This window comes from Paralichthys olivaceus, chromosome 11 (assembly GCF_024713975.1).
Source record: "Paralichthys olivaceus isolate ysfri-2021 chromosome 11, ASM2471397v2, whole genome shotgun sequence".
In the NCBI taxonomy this organism is placed as follows: domain Eukaryota; kingdom Metazoa; phylum Chordata; class Actinopteri; order Pleuronectiformes; family Paralichthyidae; genus Paralichthys; species Paralichthys olivaceus.
Window position 1 is genome coordinate 5611926 of NC_091103.1, and position 12817 is coordinate 5624742.

The 12817-nt window shown below is 42.5% G+C and overlaps 1 long non-coding RNA gene across 1 annotated transcript in view; it reads right to left on the reverse strand.

Annotated features, from left to right (window-relative positions):
• The window catches only part of LOC138412017 (uncharacterized), a 140313-nt gene extending 128056 nt beyond the window's left edge, over positions 1–12257 (reverse strand). The window contains exon 1 of the long non-coding RNA XR_011244532.1: positions 12141–12257. This is a non-coding gene — a long non-coding RNA (uncharacterized lncRNA). The remainder of the gene's footprint in view (positions 1–12140) is intronic.
• Positions 12258–12817: the final 560 nt, after the last annotated feature.

A 12817-nucleotide genomic window follows, 5' to 3' on the forward strand; every position in this document is an offset into this window, starting at 1 on the left:
CTTTCCCCATGAACACTTTTATCCACATTTGAAAATGAGCTGCTATATCATTATAGTTCACTTTTACTTTCGCAAAATGTCTGGAGAATTCAAACCATGCAAGTATGGATGTTGTTTTACAAACATGGGCTTTTCTGCCCACATGAATTTCTCTTAAATGTTCAACCATATGTATGTACCGGTATGTATGTACACTTATTTAGTGTGTGTGTGTCCAACTCCTGATAATTACAGAGAAACAGCTAGTGGCTTTGTGCAGTTCTACTTTGGTCATTCAGTCCAACACAACCGTGACGGGCAGTCGGGCCATTCAACAGGCACTCAGAAGGCCTGCATTCATGCATGGCCCTTACAATTACACACACACACACACACATACACAGACATACACACACAAACATACACCATATGCAAACACAGAGATACACAGATAAAATCTCACAATGAGGAATGCATGGACCCAATTTTACTCTAATTCACCCAACATACTTACTCACACAGAAACTCGCTCTGCTCTTGTATACATATTCACTTAGATATAAACATGTCTGAAACAGGAGACAGTGGTGATTCAATCAGCAAAGAGAAACACACACACACACACATACACACACTTTTCCACAGGCCCTCAAATGCAACCCTTTCCTTGTTTTGTCTGCAGTGCAGCTAAGTAGAATTTGCGCTAAAATAACTTCAAAGGCTCAGAAGAAGGGGCCACTCCGAGGAGTATGGGTAATTAGGACTGTGGAGCGAGAGAGAAAAGAGAGAGGGAGAAGATGAGTGAAATAGGGGAAAGGGAGAAGGATCCTCTCGGTCACAATAGATGAACACGGCGAGGGAGTGAAACTGTGAGCACTTCATGAAAACACTTGCACGCACACACACACACACACACACAAGCACACACACAGATCTGTGGTCTGATAGCACGCCACGAGACAGGACATTATGGTTGTGGAATTTACTCCCAGTTGTAAACATGACGTTGGATATATAGACACTTTAAACACACACACACCACACAAAGCCATACAATCAAGTGGAGACTGTTGTGGACTAAAAGCAGACATTTCTACTTCTCTCACTCTCTCACTCTCTCACACACACACGCATAGTGCTCCTAATGGGGATGGTGCAGTATGTTTTCAGCCAGTACATGCAGCCATTGCATGTACCTTGGCCATTAGCTATTTATAGCCCCCAGCTACACTAAACATGGATTGTCCTTTATCGCCACCTGTACAAATATAGCCAAAATGGTTAATGCTAGGACTGTGCAATACCGAAAATGTATGGAAACAGAAATTTGTTACCTCTAACCGACTTAATTTTTTCTTATGTCGGTTAATGTTTTCTCCGATTTATGAAATTATTGCTTATTAATCTTAATCGAAGTAAAAGTTAAGAAAAAATAATGGTGATATTGATTTTAAGTCATATGGCCCAGCCCTACTAAAAGCTATTGTCAACCTAATTAAGCTGTCTTTTAAAATGTGTATATGCCTGATTTTTTTTTTTCCCCCACAAAAATAAAGTCAGTACCTCACTGAAAAAAATCTAATGAATCCCGAGGAAATGAAGGGAAGCTGAAGGAGTGTGTGTTTGTGTGTGAGTGTGTGTTGCTTGCTGCTTGTGTGTGAGATGGAGAAAGTGGATGCAGAGAGAGGGGCGAGAGTGCCCTCTATTGACTGCGTAGTGAACAGATTATTGTTTCAGACAGACTCCTGCAAATGAGACGACATGAGTGTTTTGGTAGAGTTTAGCGCACACGCACGCAAATAAAAAAACCCAGCTACATCCAGACTGGAGCATAAACACTGGCACAGGAAGGATGGTGCACATGGAAGCAAATTCAGGCACCCACACGTGTGTTTAAGTGTGTATTTGTGTGTATGTCAACCGTACTTGACCGTCAGCCGCTCTGCAAATCTCTGGATCCCTGCTGTGCTGCAGCTGCCCGAGTGGCATGTGCTGGTTGATCCCTAAAACCCCCTCAACTAAAATCACTTACCCTCATCCACCCACCCACCCACCCAACACACACACACACAGTCCATCTGCGACTGTTCTTTAAATTGAAACCGTTGTACGTTACGGTGGCATCCATCAGCTTCCTGTTGGGATCAGAGGAGAGTTTGGGGAATTTGATGGATGACATCAGCTGCTGAGCACTCCTAAGTACATGTTTTGGTGTTTTCTGCCTGTAACATGGACTGCAGTGACATCATGGTATATACTATGTGTGTTTTAGGTATTTTATTTTCAGGCTGTTTTGATGTCAGTTCTCTTTCCTTTGATTGTCTCTTACATAGCAGAGCAGGACAGTGTTTAACACGGGTGATGCTCTGATTCACAGAAGCAGTAAACGCACACACTACTGATAAAGTCAAACTGCTCGATTTTTGCTTGTGTGGTGACCTTTTCATGACACATCCCCTCCCCCATTGTGCAAATGTCCTTTTTAATCAATTACCCCAATGCAAACATTTGTTGTGATCAATTACAGTTTCGCCTGCTGAGCTGAATCTGACACGTGCTAACATTTTCCATTACCTGATAAATTCAGTGTATAGAGATGTCTGTATAAAAGTCTCCTTACATCTTAAATATATTGCAAATGCTCTGTGATATATCACCAATGCTTTTTTCCCCTGGAGACTTGTGTTATATATCCTGAATGAAGAACAAATGTCTTCTGCTGTCAGCCGAAGTTTAAGTCTATGTTAGGCAAGGCGGGTGCTCTGATACTGAAGTATTCGCTGTGGTTAAGTTTGTAAAATGGAAAATAAATTAATAAAACAGGCTTCAGGTCAGAGTTCTGTGCACAAATGCAAGTAAAGGGTGGCACAGGTACTGCTTAGGAAGACTGAGAGAAGAGCTCAGGTTTAGCCAAGTTCAACGTGCAATGTAGCAAAAAGATACTTCGGTGTCAACGCCAAAAGGTAGAAGGCACCGAACAATGCGGACCCACGGCTGCAGGATGGCTGCTGCTTTTGGATCTTGTGCCATGCTGTATTACCCTGCTGCGTGGAGATTTCCTGGTGTCGGTATCTACTACTGAAATTTTGGTATTGTGACATCTCTGCAAGCTAATTTTTAATTGCAACTCTAGCATAATGAGCCACAGGTACGTAAAAAGAAAGTCAGGTTGACTTTGATTTACTGACTGATGGAGGTACAAACTTTGTAAGAATGTCAGTTTGACAAATTTATTCTTGCCCTTTCACATATTCGTTTAACTAAACAATATTTAGTCATAACTCGTCTAATGCTATAAGTGGCACTTCTTTCTAACGTCTAATTGATTCTTTTGCTCCAGACTGTGGAAATGTTCTTTTATCACTCTTCCAGATTTCACAGACATCACCTGCACAAACAAACAGACAGATGGTGTCATCTGGGTGACAAGATGACAGTGAGACGGTGAGTCTGGCTCCGGGGGGGGGGGGGGGGGTTTCTGCTGTCATATTCAGAATGCAACACACACGCACCTGTTATGTAACACTGCTGCAGCCTAAAAACCTCGTACCCTCCAATGTGACATTCCTAACGCTGCTAATTGGAGTGACAGCTACTGTGATCACTGACTCTGATGTTTGACAGGACAAAAGTGATTACAGAAATTCAAACCTCATGTTGTGACTGCTTTGTTGCTCTGATCCACAGGGCAGCTCTATTTTTTTTTTTTTTATATATATTCCTTAAGCTGCTCTGCAGATGTTAGTTTTCGCCCCAACCATGGCGGTGATAAGCTCTCTGAGCTTGTCATGGCTGTGCCCTGGGTTGGCGATGCCTTCTGTGAAATATCCATACGTCATTTTTCAACCCCTTCTTCCTCCCCTTCTCCTCTTCCTCTGTCATCCCCTTCTCCCTGTATTCCTTTCCATGTCTCACTGTCACTTTCTTTCTCTTCTTTCCTTGCTTCTCTCTGCCAATCTCTCTCATTTTCTTTGATGTTGGTGCAGCGCTGACACAGACCCGCTCCAGGAAAACTCCCCTTGAATGTCAATGGTGTTCCTAGATGGTGGATGTGTCATGTGTTTGCTTGCATATGTGTTTTAGTGTGGACAGGTGCATTCACACTACATGCACATGTTTTTGTTTGCAAGAACTAAAAAGTTTTTGGTTTCCTGCCACATCAACACTGAGAAAAAAAGGGTCTTTAATTGTTAATAGTCTTAAATAGAGCTAGTTATTTCCCTCCGTAGTTGGTTGGAGGGCAAAACAGAATAAAAAGGAGTTGTTGCACAATGTCTGCTGTGTGTACTGTGGTAAAATATAGTAAAAATAAGTTTTATTTTGTGTTTACAGCAAAGAAAAAGAACGATGTTGTTTTAACATTGTCGTGTGTTTGCAGAAAGAGTTTTAATGTCTTATTTTTGCAGCACTTTCTTCACAGGATCATTACTTTTAAGTCAGTTTGTAAATGATGGGGAAAAACTGACTTGATAATCAGGCATGCACACTAAAATCAATGTGACTGTTTATTTTTATATTCTAAGCTGTGCTGGTGGAGTTGATGTCTTCGTCGTGTTCCCAGGTTTCTAGAAGTTGGAAAAAACACTGCTGCATCCAACTTGTCCTCCCCAGGCCTCCACTCAAGGGACCGGAGAAAAGTTTTAGTGAAAACACACATGCACTCTGAACACTCACACACCAACCGAACAGGACACCCACTTGGACGTGAAGGTGAGATCTTCACTCACTGTCCATTTATCTTGTGAGAGAGACGCTACACAGTCTCTGACCGAACATGTTATTCACAGTGCTGAAGTGTGACCAACATCTTTTTGAATCAAACATCTTTTTCCATTCCTTCACTTTTCTCCGAAAGCAGTTGTTTGTCTTTGTATCCCCTGAACTCCTCTCCATCTTCTTGTCCTCACTTGAATTCCGACTGTCAGAACTTAAGTGTTGTGTCCCAACATGATGAGTTCTGGAAAAAGTTAAGTCTGAATTTTGTTTGCCATTATCTCCGCGACTGTTTCGTCTCATTTCCACACAAACGATTGTCGGCCAGTGGCACGATGCCACGACCAATGCCAGTCTTTGTAGATCTTCCAGGTGGGTGATTTATGCGCAGCGCCGAGCCTCTGTCACCTTCCTTCTGCCAGACTTGGCCCCCGATGGGATATAAATCCTTCTAAGACACCATCAATGACTTCAGCGAATAAACTTTTTCTCTCCTTTTGTTTTCCTTCCCCCAAACTTGATGGATTCATTTCATCTTCCAGTTTTTCTCCATCTCTCTCGCAGGACAATAAATTCAAATTGAAAAAACATGCAACAAATACTTTGATTGATTTTTAAATGTTGATCCAAAATATATTTCGGTTTTAAATTCACTGACAGCCGAAGCTTGTGGATAATTTAAACCATTAAATTTGACAAATGAAAAATATTCCACTCAAATTCAGATTTTCCACATGACTTATAGACTCTGAATCTACACTTGAAACAGGATTTACAGCAGGGGCTAGGTTCATGAAAAAGCAAAAATATGGAAAACTAAAACGTGCTTGAATAAATATATTCACTGAAATCGAATTGATTTAACCGTAAAACTCTTCCGGAACTGAGAATAACTTTGACAATTTGAGACATCTCTAAATGTAAGTCTGTTAGTCTTTACTTTTTTTGCCTCTCTACCCATCTCAGTCAGTTTCACATAACACGAACAAACCCGACAGAATGTTGGTACGAGGAAGATGACGACCAAAACAGAGGAAGAGCAGGGAGAGACAGTAAAAGAGACGGGGGGGTGCTAATATGTTCAAACTGGCCTGATCCTTCCAGTTGAAGAGAGGGGTCAGCTGAAGACACACTCCATTCCTAATTGTTCCCATGCCATGACTATTTAAGTCACACACAGACACAGACACACACACGATCATGGGTTGTTTTGCTTTTGTTTTCATAGCCTGAGTGAGCTGTGCAAAGTGCTAATTAATTTTAATGATATTTATGACTTTGCACACGCACACCTCTGTCCCCACATGCATGTACAAAGACATGCAACCTTACATACACATAGACATAGTAGTGTGCATGCTTGCACAGACACACTAAACCCTACACTCCGATAAAAACACACACTGCAGCCGATGCAATATGCATTTCGGAATAATAAATGGTGATGGCAAGTGGTGTGGCTGCAGACAGGCTTTCAGAGAGAAGAAAAGACCGTACGGATTAGAAAGAGGGTCAGAGGATGGAAAAGTGTAAAAATCCTTAAACAATTGCTAAAGATATTAGGAAAAGAAAGATGGAAATAATTTAGGCTAGAATGAAAAAGTAAAGCAAACTAGGAGGAGGTAATAGTGGGTTGAAAGTGAAGTAGGAGGGCTGTGGTTGGAGTTTCTCACTACAGAATAATAGATGGATGTGTGTGTGTATCCCCCCCCTTACTGGGACCAGATGAAGTATTCCTCAGTGTCCGCGGCAATCGACCAGAGCAGCACAGCTCCAATGATGGATACCACCGCACTAATCGCTCCTCCGATGCCTTCTGTTTCTCTCACACATACTTCGCTTCACTCTCACTCTTTCATTTATCTCTCTCCTCCTTTCTCCTCTCTTATGCCGAATCCCTTCACTCACTCCCTCCCTCCCCCCTCTCCAACACTGCGGCACACAAACAGAAACAAATCACAGATTTAATGAAATTAAGTTGGGAGGGAGGCCTGTTGCAGGAGCGATTGTTTCACGTCTCCTGACAACTGCCGCAGTGGCGTGCACCTCAGCCACCTGACTGACTCCACAGCCTGAGATGACTCCTCAAAACAAAGTTCCTTGATGTAATCGACATTTCACACATGGGAAACCAGGCAATTTGCCCGTTTGGGAAGGAAAAATCTTTAAAGCAGTGGTTCCCGGGAAGTCCAGAATCTTCACAATGTGAGCATTGTGAATGTGAACGCTTTTTAATCTGGAGAAAAATTAGCAGCTAAATTAATTATTTATAGTTCAGGATTGGGTTCTGTGGTTTTAGGGTTGGGTACGGAAATCCTTCACCCTACACGGCCAGAAACTACTGGACCGAATCACAACACAGATTTCTGTGTCTCATTTCGGTGCCTGAGCTCTGTACTGAAACATTTGCCCTGCTTACAGCCAACATAAACCGCACTTGTACGTGTCTTGTTAACATTACATTTAACTCTGGTTGCAACACACTCTCTACACGGCTCTGGCAGCACATAACGTTAGCCTGCAGTTAGCTAGTAGCTACCTCAAAATCGAGTCGACGTGACAACAAAATGCCTGAAGCTAGACAGTAGAAAATGTTTCACATTTAAAGGATTCCGACAGGGGGGCTTGCAGTAAATGTTTGAAATCAATTCTGAGAAAAGAGACGTCAATACTTCAAACTTAATCAAGCACCTGGCGACGAATGGATGAAAAAGGGATTCATTTTCAATAAGACTTTTGGAACAATGTCTATACAATTACAGACATATAAAATTATAGAAATATAATTATGCACCAACAAATCTGGCGCCGCTGCTAAATGCATGTAGGGGAAACACTGCAGGTCTGAAGCAGCACACACTCATCTACTGAGTCCATACTCAGAACAGCAGTGATAAATATAGTTGCATTGCAATGTAAACCCTGAATTTTCCACAAAAGTGTGAATTCTTGCCCCTGTACCAAAACAGTCATGAGCGTAGCTTTAAAACCAGTTTTCCCTGCTGAGTTATGTTGCAGTTTATTTGGAAAAGGCAAAAACAACAGAGGAAAAATTGAACATTGCAAGAGTGAGGTTACCCCCGGTGAGCTACTGCACGGACTCAACTGTATTAAAAACAAAACAGCACCCACTGATCTGTTTTACAGATTGTTTACCATCATCCGTCTGTTTTCTGCTGCTACGCGATGTCAGTCATTACAATTCCATTCATGGTTTCAACACAAACAGTGACTGGAAAAGTGGAGAAACGATTACCATCACTAAACTTCTTCCACCGCATGATTTCAACTCCTGACTGTCAGCACCAACTGGAACAGTCTTTCCAGCCCAATCATAAATAAAATACGTCTTTACAGTTTTACTTCGACATCAAATTCAGAATCCTCCAAGATCGCTAAAGAACACAATAAGAAAACCCTTCAGATTTCAAATTGTGTTCTTTGAGATGTTATCTGATCAAAATGGAATCTGTGGTTCTTATACTGGCAGTCCTTGATGTGGAAGTATGTAGGAATCATTGGTGTCAATCTCCAACCAGTGTTAAGCTTTAAACAGATCTTGTAAGTGACCTTTCAGAAATGATGTTCTTGTATGCGCTCTGCTTCCTAAGTGTGTGCTCATAGAACAAAGGCCCATAGTTCCTGCAGGACCCCTGGGTGAGAACTGGACGTGCATGCTGACAGGGGAGGGATGGAAGGTAGGCTGGAGGAGTGGAGCAGGACAGCGGGTGGCATGGCAGAGGGTCTCTTCTGATCTCTCATAATCCCCCACTTATTTTGGAGCCACTCAAAAGCCCCTCTCACTTGAACAAATACACACTTTTCTGACTTGTCCCGCTTCCCCCTCTGCCCTCCTGTTTGTCTCTCGTTTTCTCCTGTCTCCCTCATCCCTCTATCCCGAAACCCCAAAGAGGGCCTGTCACCGGCACTGTTTTCCTTCTTTCATTTTTCAGCCTCCTCTGTTTGTTTTCCAAAATAAAAGGCTCATTGAGCAGCACAGCAAGTGTGCGTGTGTGTGTGTGCATGTGGTTGTTTTTGCTCGTGCCAGTAGAACCTTAATGACCTGAGTTCCTCTTTGCCCAGCTGTCTCCACTCTGCATCAGCATTTAATCTGCACAAAAGCTACAGGACCAGGACCCCCCCCCCCCCCCATCTAAAGGGTCGCACCACACACACACACACACCTCGCTCACCAGGTAATTATGAACCAAGGGAGAGAACAAGAGAACAGTCATCCTTTCCTCTCTCCCTCCTCCCTGTCTTTACCTCCCTGCTTCCCCAAGTCTATTCCCAAGGTTGGACACACTAGCAATAAGTGTGTGTGTGGGTTTTTAAAGCAAACTTTGTGAATTATGAGGAGTAGGGGAGGCTGCAGTGCAACTTAAAGAGCTGAGTTAGCAAATGGGAGACAATGTACCTCGGGGAGATGGCGGGGAGAGAAATGAAGGCCTGGAGATCAAATCAAGACCTCGAGAATCTCATTGGCAGAGCAGAGGAGGTGCACCGTACAGGGTGAGACACAATAGAGAAACTAGGTAGAGGAAAAACTACTTTGGTGATATCTCTTGTCCGCTACACATTGTTCTGGGGTGTTTTTTTTATAAAGATGATGTGTGGTGTTGGTTTTATTGTTCACTGTGAGAAACTCTAGCCAGCAAAGACAACAGCCCCGCTCACTGGGAACTGAGGTGAAGGATATAATGTGTTTTATTTTGATAGTCTGTTGTTAAATTTGACAGTGTATCAAAGCTGTCGAAGTTTAGAAGTGACTTTAATATTCCTATATATATATATATATATCTCATCGTGTCCCAAACGATTTTTGAAAAATCTGCACTTTGGATGGCGTTTGTAATAATCTCAGTTTGAATGATTTATAATGCTGCTTGTGGACAAGAGGCCAAAATGAACAGGATCAAATCAAATATAGGAGTATAATACAGTACGTCTGCAGTGTTTAAGACAAATGGGCAGTGAGCCCTTTTCTCACTTCCTAGCAAAACTCAAATAGGTCAAAGTTGCATGTTTTGATTTCTCTGAAGACGGATATGGGCGGGTGTGTGTTTGGTACTGAGGCTCATTGGCGGCATGGTTTTGAAGGATTTCTTCCTGTGGATGTCAGGTGATTGTCAGGAAGCAGAATGAAACATAATGCTCCACTGATATGAAAACATAAACAATGAAATTAGGATGGAATGGAGAGAAAACTAAATAACGGCTTTATGTTTACTGAAACAGATGACCTTGTTCAATGGATGCAGTTTTTCTTCCAAAAAAAGCAGCTGGCTCTCGAGGAGAAAAATGGTCACATTGTGCATGAATTGAAAAATTGTTAGAGGAAATACATTTTCTACATTTAGGTCAAGTATGTGGTCACTATTTAAATAAGTTATGCCTTTATTTTGCAGTTGTCTTACCTACGCATATCCAGACGCTGTCATTCTTTCAACATGTCTACCAATCTCTACAAATCATTGAACCAATAGCAAGACAATAGAGATTAGAGTTGCAATAGAGCTTGTACGATCAACAGCGACCTTCCTACAATAGTAATGCTATTCAATTTCATTAACATTTCCTCACCAATACCTACTTCTCTACTTCCAACACACAAAGACAGGATTGCATCACTAGATCAGTCACACGTGCACTTCTTTCAGTACCTGCTTTAAAAACTATGGTCAGAGACACAATAAAACCTGGAATGAGATCCTATATCACATTAAAACGAAAACATATGTGACACATTTCAAAAACTTGCGTGTGACGTTTCTCTATTTCACAAGTTTGACAAACATAGGCATAAAATAGCCACACATTTTCCTGCCACACAAAGAGCAACGCATTTCCAAACTTTTAAGGCCTTTGTACACGAAACAGTGTGATTCATCTGCATGTAATTCAATGCAAGCTTAGCAATGTTCATTTTGTATTTAATTGGTAGGATGAAGCCGACTTGAAGATAGGATCGACCGACAGGCAACACAACTGTCAAACAAAGTGAATGAACCAAATGTACACAAATGGTTCTGCTCCAGTTTTAGCTCATGAACCAATTTGTTTGAGTTGTGGCATAAATTCAGCAGCAAAAGTTTTAACATTGAACTTGAAATTACTATAAATCAATAATAACACTCTGTTTGTAATACCATGGAGCTATGGTTTCACAGGCAGGCAGCAAGTGTGTGTGTGGATGATGCACTTTTTCCTTACACAAGCACAGTGGGGTGGACGAATCAGCGCCCGACAGTGTGATCAAGTGGTTGTCCACAGCAAAGAATTGATTAATCCCATGTTAAATGGAGCAAGTGTAAATGTCTGTGTGTGTGTGTGTGTGTGTGTGTGTGTGTGTGTGTGTGTGTGATAGAGTTGTTATTGATATCATACGGTTGCCTGCTGCTCAGATCAATACCTGTTTCTCTTCATGAAGTTGTTTTGACCACATGTGCTATATGAAACCCATCTACACACCACGCCAGCCTCAGTCTATACACTCTCCACACATGTGGGTACAACGCGACCAACACTTTCAAAAGTTAAAAGAAAATGAATTCCTCACTCTTCATTACCAAACTGGCTCCTCAAACACAGATGCATGTTTTCCATTATAACACTATTGTTTTAGTTTTGTGACTCACACAGGCCTTGTATAGTGTGAGGTTTAACTCAACAAGTTCAAGTGTGTGGATAAACCGTGTGGTCCTCTCCTGAGCGTCGACCTCACGACCCCTGATCATTCATTCATTCCTGGGTCTGTAAAGACCGGACTGTCAGCTCCTTCCTCACTTTGCTTTCTGTCCTCCACCTCTGCTCCCAGGCTAGTTGTAGCTGCCAGGGGCTCTTGACACGCTGACACCCCGAAAGCCACATCCAATCTAGTCACCTGAATCATATATGCACGCACACACACACACACACACAGACCTCTCATTGTCCCGCCTCAGCGGAAAGCCCTCTTACCCCACACAGTCACTTCTAATCACCTTGTTTTCAGCAGAGAGAGAAGTTGGAGGGAGAAAGAGAGAGAGAGGGAGGGAGAGAGACATAGACAAAAAGAGGGACAGATGCTGGTACAGGTTTTTGAGGATCTGGTGAATTATGGATTTCAACTTCCAATTAAAGTTGCTTGATTAATTTTCTATGATGACGACATTGTTCTCTCATGTATTATACAGTTCATAATGCTTATATATTGAATAGAGAGAGAGAGAGAGATAACAGGTGCGCTTTCAATGAGACCTCATTGCGTTATGCAACACACACACACACACACACACACACACACACACACACACACACACACACACACACACAGCAGCCTAATACTTACAACAAGTGCAACATTAACTTTGTTCAGAGATGAAAAGTTGTGAGGACGCACACAAGCTTATTATGTGTGGTCCCACACGCACGAGCACACACGCCATGAAATGAAATGAACCTCTCACCTCCAGGCTGTGGTCCAGGCTGTGGTCGCTCCCCTCGATGCTAGACTCTCTCTTTTCTTCCAAGTGTGGGATCAAACCTGTGGATGTTGCTCTTGTTCAAGTCCATGAAAAAGCTCCACTGCGCCGCACCGCGGGGTCCAGGTGCGGGGTCCAGGTGCGGGGTCCAGGTGTGTGGTCCACCAGGTGGGGTAAGCACAGCTAGCCTCCTCCAGAGGAGCGGAGCTAGTGCTAGCTGTCGTGCTAGCAGGTGACATTAGGTTTGTGACACCTCGTTGCCAGCAGCGTCCATTTTTTCCCGCCGCGTGTCAGTGAAGCTGTTACTTCACAAACTTTAAACTTTATTAACACAGAGACGTCATCAAACTCTCTCTTCTTCTTCCACACTGTTCGTGCTGCTGCTTTGCCGCGCTCTCAACAGGCCGGGGGCGATGTCCTACAGCTCCCCACAGTGGCTGGGTGATGAAGTGCAGTCATATTTCACTAACAGAGTTCTGTAGGAAACCAAACTTCTCTTGTCCCAAATATCTGACACATAAATAACCCATGTTGAAAACTGCACTGTTTGTGATTGAAGTGGTAATAAAAATAATAATTGGTGATGTTTTTGTGTTGCTGACTTTAATGGGACCTATCAGAGCCTCTAAAGTCAGGACAGGTGATTTATTTTTATCTTGAGA